At 36.9% G+C, this 21463-nt stretch overlaps 1 pseudogene; it reads left to right on the top strand.

Moving 5' to 3' along the window:
- Positions 1-13602: 13602 nt before the first annotated feature.
- LOC103783611 (protein DBF4 homolog A-like) lies at positions 13603-19641 on the top strand (annotated as a pseudogene).
- The last annotated feature ends 1822 nt before the right edge of the window (positions 19642-21463 follow it).

Below are 21463 nucleotides of genomic sequence, written 5' to 3'. Positions count from 1 at the left end.
TAATAAAGAAAAGCCTTGGTTTGTAGTCTTTACATATTAGTCTGTTGTCACACTGTTGATAAAGACATACCCAAGACTGTGAAGAAAAAGAGATTTAATGGACTTACAGTTCCACATGGCTGGGGAGGCCTCACAATCATGGCAAAAGGCAAAGAGAGGCACATCTAACATGGCGGCAGACAAGAGAAGAGACCTTGTCCAGGGAAACTTGTGTTTTTTAAAACCATCCGATCTCATGAGACTTATTCACTATCATGAGAACAGCATGGGAAAGACCCACCACCATAAGTCAATTATCTCCCACCGGGTCCCTCTCACAACACGTAGGAATTATGAGAGCTACAAGATGAGATTTGGGTGGGGATGCAGAGCCAAACCATATCAATTTGCTTATTTCTGTTGTATAAATTCTCCCACCATGGCTGATTTCAAGCTATTCATGAAAAAATCACTGAATATTGAAATGGGAAGAAAGGTGTACAATATTATTTCATATATATGTATTTATGTATATATATATGTACATATAAATCTGCAAGTGTAGAAAATGAGAGATAAAGCAAATATAGTAAAAGGTTAATCAAAGAATATAAAGGGAAAAATGAGAATTCATTGTATTATTTTGAAATTTTTTGCAAATTTAAAATATCATAAAAATACTAAAATTCAAAACCATTTACATGGTTACCAAAAAAATATTTCTCCAGATCATCAGAATGTTTTGCAGTATTTTTTAAGGGAGCATTATAACTGACTGTAACTGTGTGAAGGACATTCGCATGCCAAGCTTCAGGGACACTGAGTAAATCACTCAAGGTCAATGCATTTCCTCTTATGCAAGGGGTTAAATGTTAAAGTCAATGAATATTTTGTAGAGTTGAAAACACTCTTGAGGGCCCTAAACTCTCTATTAAGACAGTACAGTACTGGCCTTCAGTTAACTCAGGCAGTCATTCTACCGGCCTGGAGCTGTTTGTTGTTCCTTTACTAGAACCCCAGATGAAGAAGTTTAGGGATCACATTTTAATTTAAAAAAACAAAAAGTACCTCTTGACCATTTAAACACTGGGACCATACTTAGCACTGACAGATGTTCAGTTTGAGGAAGACGGCTGTGCACACATTCAACTAAAGGAATAACAGAATCATTGCTCACACTGGGAACACTATTTAAATTCTCTCTCTCTCTTTCTTTCTCTCTGCAATTGTAAGTTTCAAAGCCAGAATTTAAACTCCTTTAACTGTAGGCCAATTATTTTCCACTACTTCACATGTGTCTCCAGCAGACACCGAGCTAAGGACCATTTTGGGGGACGCTACATTTGGACTTGGAGGAGAAAGAACAATAATGAGGAAAGGCTAGAAAAGACTGATATTCGTTCGTTTTGTGGGAGCTAAAAGTACAGAAAAACTGAGAAATTGGCAATGAATAATACCAAATGGAATTATAAAAGTCAGGGAAATGAAGATTAGAAGAGATCATAGGATTGAGCAACTAGGCAGTATTTTGGCCTCTCACAAAATAAATTTGACTAGAGCAGTAGGAACAATAGCCAGATTTAAGTGATAAGAGGATGATGAGGAAAAAGATACGGTGGGTATCAGCTATCCTTTAAAAACAGTAACAAACAAAAGAAATTGGAAATGACTAAAGATTAAGGAGTAACAGTCTGTTTCTTTTCCAGATTTTTTTTTTTTGGCCCCTTAAGCTCACCAAGTACATCACACAAAAACTCTGTGATTGCCTACTCCTATTCACCTGAGTGATAGTGCTCCTAAAATATTCTTTAAGTTGTTTTGGTGTATTTGTGATGTGAAGCTATGCCTATTTGACATGTGACTTTAGGGAGAAACATGACTTAGAAGAAATCAAGTAGTGCATACAAACAATTCTGTATTCACAGAGTTGGAGACTACAAATGTATCTCTCGTGGGCAGTCTACTTTAGTCTCTAATTGAACAAGGACAGAGCTGCCACTACCAAGTTGGCCTATCAGATAACATCAAAATTCTACTTTTCCCCTCCACTCAGTAGAATTTACTGTCACTGACACATGGTCCTTCTGCTTATTTTCATGGACTGGCTTTTCTACTTTAGGCACCAAGAGTGGTTCATGAAGTATGAGGTTATTTGCACAGGTGGCACCAGCCTGCATCCTTCCGTAACATCCTCCTGTGAACCACTTTAACAAGTAACCTGATTACAGCTTGATAAAAGCCACTGCTATTCCCAATCCCATATTTATACAATTATGATCATTTCATTACTAAATTAATAGTTCACTTAAGTTTCAGAAGTACTGTCAAGAGAAAGCAGTTATTACCCTGGCTTTGAAGCACTCAAACTAACAAACAAAAAACAGCAATACATTTGTAGATGAGGATTACAATAATATTCTAGAATATATGCATTTCTGCTTTGGTAACTAAAACACAAAGCTAATATTTGTAAGCAGCAAGAGTTACTTTCAGGAAAATCCTATGTCCCTCTAAAACTATACTGAGGGCCCATACCCCACCCATTTGACAACCACCACGCTCACAACTTTTCCCCTTGCCACTCTATAACTCATCATTTTATTGCCTTCCCAAATAGAAATGCTCTTTCTCATCGTCAGACAATGTGATCAGATATTTGGACGCGAGCAAGATGGGATAATCAAACATCACGTAATTGTGAAAAACTGCCAATCAATTTAGTTCTTACTAAAGTTTTTGTAAACCTACATCTTATAGAAATTTTGAATATTATTCTCAAAATGTTACCCAGTATTATATTACACATAATTAAATGCTGATGTATTGATGTATTTTTAAGTAGCTTTGTCTCATTTCTGCCTCTCTCTCTCTCTCTGTCTCTCACTTTTTCTCCCCCCTGCACATATTCTTAAAATAAATTAAGAATAATATTTGACTAACTAGTCATGAAGTTTGGGCTATGGAGGGGTTCTGGTTGGTCACACTTACTTTTTCTTCCCTTTTTATCTTCTCTCCGGGATTATTTCTGGGTTTTGAATTAGGTTCCTAGGGCTTTCATAACAAATTACCCCAAACTGAGTGACTGAAAAAAATAAATTTATTGTCCCTCAGTTCTGTTGTCTCTTGAGAGCTCTAGGGAAAAATCTGTTTCCTACCTTTCTCACCTTCTGGCTTCACCTGCAATCCTTGGTGTTTCTTGGCTCCTCTGCCTCCATCTTCATATGAAGTTCTCCCTGTATGTCTCTGCCTGTGTCCAAATTTCTCCTTATAAGGCCACCAGTCATATTAGGTCAGGGCGCAGCCTAAGGGCTTTATCTTAACTTGATTATATCTGCAAATTTGTAGATGTACCAGCCTGCAGCTAGTATTTCCAAATGAGGTCACATTCACAGGTACTTCAAGCTATCTTCAATATATCTTTTTCTGAGGAAGGATACACAATTCAACCCATAATGTCTTTGTTCATCATAATACAGTTAATTATGCTCACTATTTTGGTCATATCAGTACCGCTCAGTTAAAAGCCCAAATTACTAGAGAGATCAGGTTTCTGTTTTTACACTACATGATGCCACAGGATGGTGGACATTGTGTTGTATTCCACCAACTAACTGAATATCTCAGCTATGTCGAGGTAAGCATCCAGACATCTGGAAACATCTGGAGTCATAGGTATTAATTCCATTTTTGGTCACTGGGCAGTCCTAAACCATTTTACTTTGTAATAATTATAGAGACTCAAAGTTGTATACGTTCTTAGAAGACTGATATTTGTATGAAACAAAATTACAACTTAGATCATTCGTATAGTCTTTGCTGCCCACTCATTTATTTGTTTTCACTCTTTATTTCAAAAGTGATACAGATTTATTGCAATAGGTCAAATAATATAGAGGTGTATACAAAAGTTATAATTAATCTCCTTCTCCCATCTTCAATCTCGTGACTGTGAGATGACCAACACCATCCTTCTACATCTTTCTCAATGCTCATAAATAAACATAGACAAGCCTGTACATTTACGTCGGATGGTTTTCATTTTTGATCAATAAAAAGAGAGTACCATGCATATTAATTTTCAGCTCACTTTTTTCACTTAAAATATCATGATAACTTTCAAGGTCAATATGTATAGATTAAATTCATTCTTTTTAATATCAATGTAGTAGTTCCTAGTATTGCCAACCTGTGATTTATTCCACCATTCTTCTTAAACTGGACATTCAGATCTTCTCACATACTTTTTATAGAAAACATTCTCATCCTTACCTATTCCTATAGTTATAAAATAAATTCCTAAAAGTTGAATTTATGGGTCAAAAGATATGTGCATTTTACATTTTTAAAAAGATTATAACAACCCCATTCTCACCAATAATGTGCCTTCTTCCCTGTACCTTCACAAACACTGGAGTTATTGATATCCTTTATTACATAAATGAGTAAATGTTTTTCCTGTGTTTTATTTTTTCATTAGTCTTTGATGCTTATAGAGGTCATGTCACATACCACACAACAAAAACACAGACCTTTCCCAGAAAACATTTCTGTTTCTCTCTAGAATATAGAAATTATCTTAAAATTTAAAATTTTTTAATGACTTTCTACTTGTCTTATCCATCAATGTAACTGTGCCCTGGTATGTTTCCTGCTGAAAATAAAAATTGTTTTAGTAACAAGACAGAGTTTAATTTTTTAATGAAGATTTCCAGATTTTCTAAAACTTTGTGGTCTGAAAAAAATGTTAGTTAAACATTTTCTTGAATTGCTTATATCAGATACAAAAAGGATATAAATATGCAAGCAGGCATATTTGATATAATGTCAATTGAAAATTTTTAAAATCTTAGAAAAAGAGCACATTAAAAAGTGTGTGTTTATGAGGCGCTTCCAAGTTAAATGAGATATTTAAGAACACTGTATCAGTGAGCCTTTTGTATTTTTTGTATGACTACAATTTCAATGTACTTTAGCAAAGTCACAAGGAGATTTATAATTATTTTCCAAATAGCAAGCCCTAGAAAATCTAATGAAAATATAATTGAAATGTAAAATGTGCATATAAGTTTTGACTTGATATTTCAAAGCTTGTAAATATCATGTTGGGGACAAGAGATAATTTATTTATTTCAATTTATAGATGTCTATAAGGTCATGAAAGTTATGAAAGAACTAAATAAAGTTGTTTTAATGTCAGTTCGACTAAGTGTTAGCAAACTTTAACTTCTACAGCTGCTTTGGCCATTTCTTCAGTGATAGAATGTACTAGAATTACTAAGGGAGTTAGATTTTATAAAGGTATAAGGTGGAATTATACAGAGCTGAATAACTTTGGTTATTCAGTTTTCCATAAGAATATAGAGCCCAAGAATAGAAAATAACCAAACACTTCTTTTATCATGAAGTCTATCTAACCTATCTAACCAACTATAGCTTGGGTTTTTTTGTTTTTTTGGGTTTTTTGGGGTTTTTTTTTTTTTGAGACAGAGTTTTGTTTGTGCTGCCCAGGATAAAGTGCAATGGCACGATTTCAGCTCACTAACCTCTGCCTCCCGGGTTCAAGCAATTCTCCTGCCTCAGCCTCCCGAGTAGCTGGGATTACAGGCATTCGCCACCAAGCCTGGCTAATTTTTGTATTTTTAGTAAAGACAGGGTTTCACCATGTTGGTCAGGCTAGTCTCAAACTCCTGACCTCACGTGATCCACCTGCCTTGGCCTCCCAAAGTGCTGAGATTACAGGCATGAGCCACCATGCCCGGCCCAAATATAGCTTGTTTTTATGACTTGATCTTTCCCAATTATTTGATTTGTCTGGAAATGTATAGATACAGTACTTAAGGGAAAAACTATATTCTCCTCTTAGCCATTTATTTCTCCAGTGTTTCAGGGCAAAGACCTGAATGCCCAGTTTCTTCATATATAATTTGGGAAGGGTAAACTTGATGCTTTAATGAATAGTTTCTGAGGACTGATTAGAGAATCTAACAGTTCTTTTTAGAAGTAGGTAGAATGGAATTAAGGGTTTAAAACTGCATTGCTCGGCCGGGCGCGGTGGCTCACGCCTGTAATCCCAGCACTTTGGGAGGCCGAGGCGGGCGGATCACGAGGTCAGGAGATCGAGACCATCCTGGCTAATACGGTGAAACCCCGTCTCTACTAAAAATACAAAAAATTAGCCGGGCGTGGTAGCGGGCGCCTGTAGTCCCAGCTACTCGGGAGGCTGAGGCAGGAGAATGGCGTGAACCCGGGAGGCGGAGCTTGCAGTGAGCCGAGATCGCGCCACTGCACTCCAGCCTGGGCGACAGAGCGAGACTCCGTCTCAAAAAAAAAAAAAAAAAAAAACTGCATTGCTTCCCTAATAATGAATAGTGAATGCATTCAAATAGTTAGGTATAGTGACAGTAATAGCACTGAAAATAACAATGAGCAAGTTTAATCCCATGGCCTATCCCCATGACCAGTGTCTTAGTTTGTTTGTATTGCTATAAAAGAATACCTGAGGCTGGGTAATTTATAAAGAAAAAGAGTTTATTTGGCTCATTATTCTTCAGGCTGTACAAGAAGCATGGCATTTGCATCTGCTCAGCTTCTAGTGAGATTGTCAGGCCACTTCTACTCATTACACAGGTTGAAAGGGAGCCAGCATGTGCAGAAATCACACAGCAAGAGGGGAAGCAAGAGAGGGGAGGTGCCAGGCTCTTTTAACAACCAGCTCTCCTGGGATCTAATAGAGTAAGAATTCATTCACACCCCCATCCCAGGGAAGGCATTCATCTACTCAAGATGGATCTGCACCCAAGACCCAAACACCTCCCATTAAGCCCCACCTCGAACATCAGGGATCACATTTCAACATGAGATTCAGAGCAGTCAAACAAACCGTTCAGGGTATGTAGTTAAGTTAAAAATAAAAGAAGAAAAAGGAAAGACCAAAAATAAAAGTTTATGTCCAGCTCTCAGCTCTGGGTCTTTATGTGGATCAGCTTTATTCTCACGGCTGGATCCCATTCAGGGGGCAGTTTAAGACCTGTAGAACAAGCAACTCCAGCAGGAGATACAGATGAGGAGAGAGCATTCCTTTCACAGAATTTCCAGCAAACTTTTTTTTTTTTTTTTTTTTTAACCATTTAGCCTGAATTGAGTCTCTTCCTCTGTCACTGTGGCTAGGAGATAGGACATACCCAGTGGCTTAAGCAACCCCTGGAATTGGCTGCAAGGGCAAGTCCATTGAAACTGAAACGGTAAGAATGGAGTAGGCTTGACCATTTTATGACCGAACTATGATTTCTGAGCTCAAAAAAAAAAATTTAAAAAACTATGGCAAATTTGAAAATATATGTATTTTTATGTCTATTCTTCACCCTAACTTTTATACATATTTCGTCTCCAAAATTAACTCTCTTACTGGTTGTTTCTCATTTTTCCAATTTCCTGAACTTTATTTTACCTTGGATGAGCTTTCATGAAAGGCAGAGTTCTCTGTAAGATGAACAAAAGGTATTAATGCATTTTCCAAAGCAAGAAATTTACCAAGGACCCTCAGTTAAAATTTCAGCACCAAAAACAAATCTTTTATTGAAAACAAAAATTACTTAAATTACTTAAAATTACAAAAATTACTTAAAATTTTGTTTTGTAGGAGATAACATCCACTTACTTTGGTTATGGGCCTGTGTGCCTACCTAAGGGAAATTAGGCCCCAGTCAGTGAAAAGAAATGTACTTATCTAGTTTCTCTAGTTGATTTTAATTTTGTTTCTGTGAGAGTTTGTGATGGTAAATTTAAAGGATCTCAATGGTTGATGAACCTTCCTTTTGATTCTTCCAAACCTGGCACTGCTGCCTGGAAAGCATTCGGCCATCCACCCACCGCCTGCAACCAGGGCCCCAAGAGCTGCCTTTTGCAATGTTACACAACAGTAAAATGCAACGGTTCATGCAGTATACCACTGGCTAACATATTGGGAGCATGTGGCCCAGTTATACAGTCCATTTAAAAACTTCAACCATTTATGCCCATATTAGACTTAATGTCTACCCTCTTCGCCCCACCTCCTCCCTAGCACAGCCCTGCTATGATTTACAGCTCGCCCCAGGAAGCCTGGCCATTATTTACTTCTTTGTATCTGCAACTGCATTCTTCCAGCAGCCTTCTTCTCTAGGATGTCATTGCTGTGCTGTAGGGGCATGCTAATACTAAGGATGAGGATACCTTTGAGACGTCTCACTTACTTAGAGCTAGTTAAATTAGGCTTAAGTAGGGGTCTCTCTTGAATCTCTAAGACTTCTTCGCTAAGGTGACTCCTATTTCTCTGGGGTTTGTTCTCATCAATGAAAGAATACTCGTCATAAGCTGAGTTGAACAAGTAGCAATGCAAGAGCCAGGATGGAACCACCTAGTATCTAGTTTGATCTTACTTTAATCATCTAACCCAGTTAACATATGAACAAAAACTTGATCATTTCCATATTGCAGCTTTTAGATAGCAGCAAAGGCAGATAGTGAGAGAAGCCTGAAAGCTATGAAGCCAATATAAATTTAATGGGTCAAAACAAATTTCTTAGCACTTGTTGTTCTTTAAAGACTCTTAGCAAGCAATCCCTCTTCTTCCCATGGGACTTCAAGGCAGCCATTCCTGGATTATTTGGATATTTCATGGTCTTTTACCCACTACTCAACAAGTATAATCAAGCACAGCATCCATTTATTCTAATAGTAATAAAAAGCATGATAAAAAGCATGGATCAGTGCTTTGTGAGACTTGAATTCCAAACAGAAGTGTTTTGTAGAAATTTAATATGTATAAAGCTGATTTCTACATATTGATTTTATATGAACTTCAAAGGGCATAAAAAACACAAAGTGGAATTTTAAAGAAGAGACCCACAAGGTAGTATGAATCAAATCCAAAAGATTTAGAAGAGATGGCTGTTTTTGTTTTGTGTTGTTTTGTTTTTGTCAGCATTCTCGGAAGAAGGCAAGTTCCTCTGAAGCAAAGACTGTTGTTACCCCATTCTAGGACATTGCACCCACATAATATTTAAGTGCAACTAGACTTGCAAGGATCTTGGAAAGAAGGAGTATTTTACTAGTCACAGGAATAAGTTTCTTTTCTTTTGGGCTAGATTTTTTTTTTCTTATCCTAATAACAGCAGCAGCAATAATGATGTCAATAATAGCTAAGGCACACTGAGCATTGAGCTTCATGCTGGACACCATGACAGCATGTGCACCATCTTTATTTACATGGACAATCTGAAATCTCATTGCAACTCTATGACGCATTTACTCCCATTATCTCCATTTTAAACAGAAGTTATTTGAGGCAATAAGAGGTTAAATAATTTCCTCAAGTTCATGCAGCTAATAAGCAGCAGACCTGGGATTTGAACCCAAGCCTCACCTGCATCTGAATCCAGAGTTCATTTTCTTCCACTGGGAATTAACATCTTACACTATTTTTTCATCTTTCCCTGATAAAAATGTTAGCATCAGGGCTATCTCCTGATATGTGAAGACTCTTTGGGAAGCAACAATTTTTATTGGCAGACACCTTTATTTGCTTTCCCAATGTGTCTTGTTTGGAACATTCTCCAGAATATCAGGGAAAAGTATGCGTTTATTCACTTTTGGTCACAATGGGTGTATTAAAATGGCAAGAGTGTTTGAAAACATTTCTTGGGAATTGTTTAAATCTCTAAGGACTATTTAAAATAATTTCCAAATAAGAACCAAAAAATCAGATAATAATTTAACTGTGTTGGTCTTCCTGCTCATAATTAGATGACAGGTTTAGTTGTTTCTTGACACTGTTCCTAGTTCTTGGTAGTAAAATTTTGTTCTCCTAATAAAATGAAGGAAGGACAAACTTCTCATTGAATGCTCTAGTAGCTTTTCCTGTTCCTGTAGATGGAGTCTAAATCTTTATTTCAAAGTGGAAGATTATAAAGTGGCAAGGAGGGTATAGTGGGTATAGGCAGTGTCTACCTGAGGTAAGCTAGAATTCAGCCTTAGTTTAAGTCCCTCCCTTAATTGTAGAAGGGACAACTTTGAGTGACCCTTTTTAGGCATGCAGATGTGTATTTTGCCTAGAAACATAAAGTGGGGGTATCTTTGGTAAAATTGTGCTCTCACTGAGCCTTTTTTTCAAAATACACATTTAGTATAGTGTTTCGTACAAGGAAATCTTTAAGACTGAGTGATTCCAATTCTGGAGAATGTATTGCTAAACATTACAGAGGCCCTACCCTACAGATGGTGATGAATGTGCTTTCTGAAATGGTATGGAAGTTGGTATTCTAATGCATCCCAGGGAAACAGGAGTCTAAACTCCAAAAAATAGTGGTGACATGATCACAAGGTCTCCTATCTGTAGGGGAGAAGTGAGGCTTGGCTCCTAATCCAGGGCTAAGGATAGAGGTAGTTAATACAGGACTCATAAAGTGTCACGGCAAATACATGTTTAGTGAATTTCACATTCAATTTCACATTTTCTTGTTGCAACTGGCTTATCTTATGCTCAAGTCTTGAGATTTAAAAATGTTAACTTTGCTTTGGATTAATAAAGGAAAGCTGTGTCCAAGCTTGGGGAAGGTAGAAAGAGTCCTAGAAAAGTCATAAGTCAGAGCTGCCTGAGGCAGTTGTCTGGGACCAGTGATGGCAAGCAACAGCAAATTGAAAAGGGAATAGACCTGTCTATCCCTAGGAATTGCCTAGATATGTGTACTTTTCCTGTCTATCACAGTAATCCCACTTCTAAGTGGGGGAATGTCTGAGGGTCAGATAAAACATTTGATAAGGCTGAAGTCTGTATGCTGTCCATACTGTTTGCATCCCTGTGCAAAGCGAACCTATTATTATCTGCTGTGGACTCTCTTGCTTGTGACAACACAGTCACAAGAACTGGCTGGAGGATAGGTCATGCAAGGGGAAGGGAGAGTATGGTATTCTCTTTTCCATCTGAGTGACTCTCCTTTTACTTGTCTTAAAGTTGAAGAATAATTCATCAGTGAGTAATAATAATATCCTGCACTTATATAAATTGTTAAACTGTCATTTTTTAAAAAACTATCATCTGTTAGGACTTACTATTTGTTGTTAAGGCACTAAATGCTTCACACAAATTATTTAAACTCCATAGCAACTTCATGAGGTAGACCCTATCATTATCTCTATTTTACAGATGGGAAACTGAGACTCAGAGATATAAACTAATTGAAACCAGCCTAATTATTCCATATAACTGATGTTTATTGTTTCTTTTGAATAAACATAGAAATTCATCCTCCCAATCTTAAAGCTTGAGAAATTTACCATTGTCTTATCTGAATCCCTTTCTCTGGAAACCAAACATCAGGCCTCCCAGATAGTATCAAGGAACTGAAACTTACCAGATCACTGCATCTGGACAATGAGGAGTCAGGCCTTTCACCCATGATGATTGCCTAACCAACTAACTGCTTCTTGTTGACCAACTCATCTTCCTTACCCCTCCCTAGTTCCCATTTTCCTACATGTACTTAAATTTCTGTTATATAAACGCCTAATTTGAGTCAGTAAGGGAGATGGATTTGAGACTGACCTCCCATCTCCTTGTCTGCAGCACCCAAATAAAACCATCAGCCCTGGAAATACACATTGTTTCCGTGATTGGCGTTCTGTGCTGGGAGCAGCAAGACCTAGACCAACCCCAGGTGTTGCGGTAAAATACTGTACCCAAGGTCACACAACCAAGAGGTAACAGAGCCCATTTGACTCAAGAGTGTGAGCTCATCCTCACTATACTATCCTGCCTCTTGCTTCACAAAGCACTTCCCAATCTAGAAAATGTGTTTGATTCTCATTAGTGGCCTGTAATGGAAATAGGAAATGTATGATTATTCTCCATTTTTCATAAAAGGACACTGATGTTCAGAAAAGCTATATTACTTATCCTAACTTGCCTAATGAATTGTTAGCAGGGAAAGGACTAGAACTCTATTCTCTTGACTCCTGGTGCTATGTTTTCCCACTCCCTTACAAATAAGTGCAGTGACATTAATTAGGTACTTACATGAAAGTGACTTTGCTGGTTCATATTAAAGAGAACTGAATAAAACATGGTCCTGACCTGCAAGAAACTTACAATCTCAGGACAGATATGTAACCATTTCTAATTTTGTTCAACAAATGTTTACTGACCATTGAATATATGCCAGACACCAGACCAGGTGCTGAGAAGGAGAGATAATAAGAAGCAGATGCTTCCCTCTCCGAGCTCACAGTGTAGGGAAGGAGGTGGGTGTAAGAATAATGTTGATACTGTGGAACAGGGATTATGGGGAGGGAGAAGTTCTTTACTCTGCGATCATGTATTCAGAGAATCTTCACAGAGGGGTGACACACAAGGAGCACTTAGATGGGTAAATAGGAATTTTACACTTAAGGAAGGCAAAAAAGATATCCTAGAAATCAAGCTGCATCTATGAAGGCCCAGGAGAAGATAAAAACAAATGCAGACCATCTGGAGAACGGATCAATACTAGTAGAGCGTGACCTGCTAAGGACCAAGAGGGGAAAGGGGAGAATGGGAAAGGCAGGCAGAAGCCAGGATGTGAAGAGTCTTCATTAATCTGTTACAGAGGTCGGTAAGGAATATCTGGTTGCCAATGGAAAAAAATGCAACTGCCAGAAAGGATGAGGTGTTTGAAATATGTAGGAAAGACTCCTTCATAGTCTTATGAAAAATTGCATAAGAGCAATTTTTCATTCCCAAAATACAAAGCTGCTAGTTTATATTTTTTTAAACTCTCAGCAGACAAAGTCTTTCATTCTAACCAGAATCAACTGACCAATGGGTCTGGGTCATGGGATTATCATAATCCACATCCGTGAATATTTTCCAGGTTTATATTGTGATGTCTACATTTGAACTAATTTGCTGTGCACCATCTGTTTAAAAACGATCTTCACAGGTGGCTGGCTGCCTGTCAGATGCCTCACACTTTGTCACGCGCACTGCAAGATTTAAAAAGAAAAAGCTTTTACGAGTGTATTTTTTGAGTGTGTTTGTATAAGGGAGTGAAAATAATTATTGCCAAAGAACACGGTGAAATACTTTTATTAAATACGTGTAGAACGGTATGGAGGCGTAGTGGTGGTGAGTGTGTGGGTGAGAGAGACATGCAGGGATGGTTACAATTAAGAAAGGAAAGATGAAGTAGCATTCTCTATTCTGATTGCTACAAATGCCTTACCTGCCCTCATTTTCCACCTCAGAAAAGTAATTAGAAGCCTGGCTAATAATAGTTATTGGATTTTATTTGGCTGTTTTGTATGATATGAAGGAATGGAGAGAAAGAGTATGTGTGCACACATGCATACCAGCATATGAATGTGTGTGTTTGTGTGCATGCAGGTACACGCATGCACATTTGTATGTATGTGTATATGTGTAGGCAGTAAAAAGCTCTGGCCTGCAAATTCTACCAGCCAAATGATGTTTGTAGAATTTTTTCCCACCCCACCAACTAATTATCCAAACACTAATGAGAATGTTGAACATAGCAAAATGCTTTATTTCCAGAGAAAAAGAAAGGGTATAACAACCTAATACTTACTATACATAATGATTGGAGAGGAGAAAAAGAAAACCTGCCAGTGAAGAAATCTTCTTTTGCACAGTAAAGTAGAGAAATTCAACTTGATTATTTCCAGAATATGAACTAACCTGGGAGATGAGATCCTATTTCCTAACTTAGGGTTTTCCATGGTCCGTCTCCCACCGCGGCCTCATGGACAATAACTGATTTTTGTTTTCTTCAGGGAAGAACAAGTAGGTGGTTGATTTAGAGACTGTTGGGTTGGTTCAATTTTCAGAGCAAGTGATTTATTGTAGATCTTTCAGAATTGCTCTTTTAATAAGTTTTGTTTTGTTTTTCAGGAATGACAATGATAACTGGGATTTCTTGTCCTCTGACCAAGCAGATAAAAATTCTCAAAGGATAAGTAACAACAGCTTTCCTTGTCTCATTTTTGCCTAGGAAAAAAAAGTTTTCTATCCTGCTAAAATCTAACAAGGACACAGAGCTGCAGTGTTGTTTTGTTCCCTTTGAAGGTCAGTCTGCAACAAGGTTGGCATCCAGGAAGCAATTCAATTCTGTTTAGGGATTGTATCTGGTAATTATACTCTCCTTAAATCTATGCCTGAGTTGTAAATCGAAAAGAAAACCTTCTAGCAGCCGCCCCATGATCTTTTTTAAAAGGGCAATTCCAAAAAAGTTCAGGAACCTTCAAGGTGCAGGCAATTCTTTGATATTTCGGAGGATTGTGATTAAAAGTCATTAGATTTAATTATGTGTAAATTAGGACTCGTCCTTTAAAAAAAAAAACAGTAAAATCATTCATACTGTGCACTTTGTACTGGATGGACTTGTGAATATGCATAAAGCAGGGTGGTTGTGCTTAATTTTTTAAGGCTATTTTTTCACTATTTCTAGGAGAGAAAATGAAACCAAGTCATTTTTCAGGAATAAATAAATGCATTTTTAACCTCATGGATTGAAAATTAAATATGTAAATTTTATTTCAACATCCCTAAGACTCTTGGCAAATGTTGAAGCATACTGGGGAGAGATATATTAAAATTCCACAGAAAAGGACAGAATCAAATGTACATCCTCAATGAACTTTGCTCTTTTAGGGCATATTCTCCCTTGGTACTGTATTATTGATCTGGAGAAACTCGTAACATGGTACCCGTAACCAAGGATAACAAATACCTCATGCATAACATCTCTTCATTCTCCTTCACCTTGCAGATGTTGTTAACCAGTCATAGGACTCATTTGTGGTGAGTCTGGAACATTACTTCAGGATTCTTTTCAACACAATATTGCACGCGTCTCTATAAAGCCACTGGGGCTAGAACTTGAAATTTTAAAAATCTGCTTTTCTGTGTTAGACCCTTCATGATCTTGGCCCATTTCCACAGCTCCCTGACATGCTATTGCAAGTAAATGTATACACCATAGTTATGGGACTAAAGGAAGGGCTTGGAGTATTCATTGTAGTGGTAAAAAAAAAGACATTTAAATTGGCTGTGGCTGGTTTTCCATAGGTGGTGAGCACACCTCTGTTCTTTAATTCCATTCTACCCAGGACAAGCCCCTCATTTAATTAGTTACTTCTGTATCCTTCCCTTGGTTGCTTTTCTTCCCACATTCCCTTCCTTTCATTATTTATAGGAAGACCTAGAATTTCAAGGTCTGCCATTCCTTAGAAGTATATGAGTGCCCCTAGAGGAAAACTAAACAAATTAGAGAAATCAGCAAAACACACTACTATTCTGGAGTCTGTATTTTATGATAATCTACTGGATCAAATTTAAAATGATGGCATTTTACATTTACTTAGCATGAAAGCTTAGCTGGAGCCACTTTTGTACAGACATTGAACTTCGATAATCTTGTAATATGATTTAGGGAATAGTTATGTTAAGATGGCAAACCTATTCTAATTGAGTAGAACGTGTCTGAAAAATCAAGTTTCTAAGACAGGGCATCTCGTGGCAATGGAAAACAGACTAGCATTTCCCTGGCGCCATTTATGTATTTTATTAATTATCCAGTAAAACCATAAAAATGTCTTCATCATGAAAACCATTAGTGCCATTTTGCTACCTCAAGTTTGTATAAAAAGAAAAGAGGGTTGATCCTTCCATAAAGGACTCAAAACTTCTATGTATTTCCTGATTGTACTGCATGATACAGTGAGAAAACAGAAATATAATACTAGCAAAAATTTAGTCTCTAAAGAATTTCTAGCATATAACTAATCTGGAAGAAGTTGAGTTTGTTTTATTGTTTCTTCCTATTATTAATTTATGATAAAGTACAGCACATTTGTTAGAGAGCTTACTTTTTCATCAGAAACCTCTCGTTTACTTCATTCACCTTTTAATATGCTAGTACCGATTATGTCCATAATAGCACAAAAGAGCTCATGCATCTGCCATGAAAAATCATATTTTAAAAGTATTTAAATGATTTTCATTCTTATAATAGTTCTTACATTATTTCAAAGTAAAGAAAATAGTTTGAGCACTTAAAAATAACTCCATCAAGGCCAAAGCGCAACTTGCAGCAGTCATTGTTGAGTAGAGATTAGCAAATGCTACTGAGGCAAAAACCTCTTTGCCTTCAGACTATGAGCCAGAGCTGGTGAATGATAATAAGGGGTTAGTGCTCCCCAAAATAAGAAGTAATGCTTCTTAGAGTTGCTGAATTCTTCTTAGTAATGCTGAAGTGCTTACTTAGGATTTTTCCCTGAAACAGAGCTTGAGACAAGATTAAACCCCTCTGTTGTATCTGGGTGTAGATTTTTAAAGATCCAGTAAAACAATTAGATACTGTTTGCTAAGAGTTAAACTGTTGATATGATTAGGTAGTTGGCAACTAATTTTGTTTGTCCCCTTGGTTCCAGTAACCAAGAAATATTTGAGTATGAGGAGGGAAAGTATTAAGAAAAAGGATATTGTTCTTTTTCTCAAAGAGTTTGGAGTCTTATATGAATTTATGAATATATCAAGATAAATCTCAGAATGTTCACTCACAGATATTTCTGGAGACATGGAAAATGACAAGGATATAGATAATGCTCACTTGCCAGGAAGAGATGTTTATACATTTCAAAAGTTGCCAATGGGGGATATTATTTAAATAAAGTTTGATGTGCAATATTTTCATTTTAACCCTAGAGTAAGATTGGGAGATCTATTTAATTTTAGTACTGCAAATATTGCTTTATGCTAAGGCAGAAAATCTAAAGCATTGAATTTCTTTCTTATATAAAATAGCAAAGTTATAAATCATGCTGCTATAAAGACACATGCACACGTATGTTTATTGCGGCATTATTCACAATAGCAAAGACTTGGAACCAACCCAAATGTCCAACAATGATAGACTGGATTAAGAAGATGTGGCACATATACACCATGGAATACTATGCAGCCATAAAAAATGATGAGTTCATATCCTTTGTAGGGACATGGATGAAATTGGAAACCATCATTCTCAGTAAACTATCGCAAGAACAAAAAACCAAACATCGCATATTCTCACTCATAGGTGGGAATTGAACAATGGGATCACATGGACACAGGAAGGGGAATATCACACTCTGGGGACTGTGGTGGGGAGGAGGGAGGGGGGAGGGATAGCATTGGGAGATATACCTAATGCTAGATGAGGAGTTAGTGGGTGTAGTGCACCAGCATGGCACATGTATACATATGTAACTAACCTGCACAATGTGCACATGTACCCTAAAACTTAAAGTATAATTTAAAAAAAAATAGCAAAGTTTTTTTGTTTATAGTCTATGTTAAGAATTTGACGGCGCGTGTATGCGGCCGCGGCCGCGTGACGCATTTTCAAATCTTCAACCGCTGCAGCCCACTCGTTTGTGATTTGCGCCTTCCTCCTCCGTGCCTTGGAGCCGGATCCGGCCCCGGAAACCCGACCCGCAGACGCGGTACCTCTACTGCGTAGAGGCCGTAGCCGGCGGAAGTAGAGAGGCGGCCGTCCTGTCAACAGACGTGGGGAAGCCTTGCTTTCGCGGCTGCCCGGCGCGACCCTTTCTCCGGACCCAGCATGTAGGTGCCGGGCGACTGCCATGAACTCTGGAGCCGTGAGGATCCACAGTAAAGGACATTTCCAGGGTGGAATCCAAGTCAAAAATGAAAAAAACAGACCATCTTTGAAATCTCTGAAAACTGATAACAGGCCAGAAAAATCCAAATATAAGCCACTTTTGGGAAAAGTATTTTACCTTGACTTACCTTCTGTCACCATATCTGAAAAACTGCAAAAGGACATTAAGGATCTGGGAGGGCGAGTTGAAGAATTTCTCAGCAAAGATATCAGTTATCTTATTTCAAATAAAAAGGAAGCTAAATTTGCACATACCTTGGGTCGAATTTCTCCTGTACCAAGTCCAGAATCTGCAAATACTGCAGAAACCACTTCACCTCATCCCAGCCATGATGGAAGTTCATTTAAGTCACCAGACACAGTGTGTTTAAGCAGAGGAAAATTATTAGTTGAAAAAGCTATCAAGGACCATGATTTTATTCCTTCATATAGTATATCATCAAATGCCTTGTCATGGGGAGTAAAAATTCTTCATATTGATGACATTAGATACTATATTGAACAAAAGAAAAAAGTTGTATTCACTCAAGAAATCAAGTACTTCAGTAAGAGATGGGGGCAAAAGAGTTGGTAGTGGTGCACAAAAAACAAGAACAGGAAGACTCAAAAAGCCTTTTGTAAAGGTGGAAGATATGAGCCAACTTTATAGGCCATTTTATCTTCAGCTGACCAATATGCCTTTTATAAATTATTCTATTCAGAAGCCCTGCAGTCCATTTGATGTAGACAAGCCATCTAGTATGCAAAAGCAAACTCAGGTTAAACTAAGAATCCAAACAGATGGCGATAAGTACGGTGGAAACTCAATTCAACTCCAGTTGAAAGAGAAGAAGAAAAAAGGATATTGTGAATGTTGCTTGCAGAAATATGAAGATCTAGAAACTAATAAAACACAGTGTTGGATCCCTTTCTCCTGTTTCTGCAAGTGTCCTGAAAAAGACTGAACAAAAGGAAAAAGTGGAATTGCAACATATTTCTCAGAAAGATTGCCGGGAAGATGATATAACGGTGATGGAGCAGAATTTCCTGTATAAAGAGACCCAGGAAACTGAAAAAAAGCTTCTGTTTATTTCAGAGCCCATCCCCCACCCTTCAAATGAATTGAGAGGGCTTAACAAGAAAATGAGTAATAAATGTTCCATGTTAAGTACAGCTGAAGATGACATAAGACAGAATTTTACACAGCTACCTCTACATAAAAACAAACAGGAATGCATTCTTGACATTTCCAAACACACATTAAGTGAAAATGACTTAGAAGAACTAAGGATAGATAACTATAAATGTAACTAACATACAGGCATCTGTTCATGTTTCTGATTTCTGTACAGATAATAGTGCATCTCAACCAAAACAAAAGTCAGATCCTGTGCTTTTTCCAGCAAAGGATCTCAAGGAAAAGGACCTTCATTCAATATTTACTCATGATTCTGGTCTGATAACAATAAACAGTTCACAAGAGCACCTAACTGTTCAGGCAAAGGCTCCATCCCATACTCCTCCTGAGGAACCCAATGAATGTGACATCAAGAATATGGATAGTTTACCTTCTGGTAAAATACATCGAAAAGTGAAAATATTATTAGGACAAAATAGAAAAGAAAATCTGGAACCAAATGCTGAATTTGATAAAAGAACTGAATTTATTACACAAGAAGAAAACAGAATTTGTAGATCACCGGTACAGTCTTTACTAGACTTGTTTCAGACTAGTGAAGAGAAATCAGAATTTTTGGGTTTCACAAGCTACATGGAAAAGAGTGGTATATGCAATGTTTTAGATATTTGGGAAGAGGAAAATTCAGATAATCTGTTAACAGTGTTTTTCTCATCCCCTTCAACTTCTACATTTACTGGCTTTTAGAATTTAAAAAATGCATACTTTTCAGAAGTGATAAGGATCATATTCTTGAAATTTTTATAAATATGTATGGAAATTCTTAGGATTTTTTTTACCAGCTTTGTTTACAGACCCAAATATAAATATTAAAAATAAATGTTTGCAATTTTCTACAGAATTGAATGCCTGTTATAGAAAAATTACAGAATAAACTTGTGACTGGTCTTATTTTACATTAAAAAAAAAGAATTTGACACAAATAAATGGAAAGATGTCCTGTGTTCATGAATTGGAAGACAATATATTTAAGATGTCAATGCTACCCAAAACAATCTATAAATTTAATGCAATCCCTATCAAGATCCCAGTAGTGGCTTTTGGTAGAAATAGAAAAATTTATCCTAAAATTCATATGGAACCTCAAGGGACCTCAAATAGCCAAACAATCTTGAAAAAGCATAACAAAATTGAATGTCATAATTCCTGATTTCAAAACTTATTACAAAGCTTCAGTAGTCAAAACAATGTGGTACTGGTATAAAGACAGACATATAGACCAATGAAAATAGAATCAAGAACCCAGAAATAAACCCTCACATGTACAGTCAAATGATTTTTGACAAGAGTACCAAGACCATTCAATGGATATTCTCTTCAATAAATGATACTGGGAAAAGCGAATATCCATATGCAAAAGAATGAAGTTGAACCCTTACCTTAAGATATGTATACAAAAAAACCCAAAATAGATTACAAACCTAAGAGTAAAACTATAAAACTCTTAGAAGAAAACATATGGGATTGGATTTGGCGATAATTTCTTAAATATGACACTAAAAGCATAGACCACAAAAGTAAAAATAGATAAGTCGGACTATGCCAAAATTTAACATTGATGTGCATCAAAGGATAAAATCAACAGAGAAAAGGCAGCCTACAGAATGGGAGAAAATACTTTCAGATCATATACCTGACAAGCGGTTCATATCCACATCCATAAAGAACTCCTACATCTCAACAACAAAAATAAAAACAGCCTAATTAGAAAATGGGCAAATCACTTGAATAGACATTTCTTCAAAGAAGATATACAAATGACCAAAAAGTGTACGAAGGGATGCTCGGCACCACCAATCATTAGGGAAATCACAAAATAAAAAAATTACAATGAAATACCACCTCACATTCCCCATAGTGGCTAATATTTAAAAAGAAAAGAACGAGTTTTGACAAGGATGTGGAGAAATTGGAACACTTATACACTATTGATAGAAATGTAAATATAAAATGGTACAGCTGCTATGGAAAGCAGTATGGCAACTCCTCAAAAGAATAAAAATAGAGTTACCATATGATCCAGCAGCTCTACTTCTGGACATATATCCAAAAGAATTGAAAGCAGAGTTTCAGAGACGTATTTGTACATCTATTATTCACAATAGCCAAAAGGTGAAAGCAACATAAGTGTCCACCAACAGATGAATGGATAAACAAAATGTGGTATGCACATACAATGGAATATTATTCAGCCTTAAAAAAGGAGGAAAATTTTTACACATGCTACAACATGAATGACACTTGAGGATAATATGCTAAGAGAAATAAGCCAGTCAAAGAAAGACACATACTATATGACTCCACCTATATAAGGTACCTACAGTAGTCAAATTTGTAGAGATAGAAAACAGAATGGTGGTTACCAAGAGCTTGAAGGTGAGGGAAGAATGAGCATTTATTGTTTAATGAGCACAGAGTTTAGTTTTGCAAGATGAAAAGAGTTCTGAAGACTGGTTGTACAACAATGTGAATGTACTTAACACTACTAAACTGTACAGTTAAAAATGATTAAGGTGACAAATTATATGTTACATGTATTTTACCACAACTTAAAAAAAGAGAGAATTTGAGAAGTTCCTGTATACTAAGAATTAGGCCTTGGGGTTTACAGGTC

The sequence above is a fragment of the Pan paniscus genome, chromosome 8 (assembly GCF_029289425.2).
Source record: "Pan paniscus chromosome 8, NHGRI_mPanPan1-v2.0_pri, whole genome shotgun sequence".
NCBI classification, from domain to species: Eukaryota; Metazoa; Chordata; class Mammalia; order Primates; family Hominidae; genus Pan; species Pan paniscus.
This window is presented reverse-complemented; position numbering and strand designations above follow the sequence as displayed.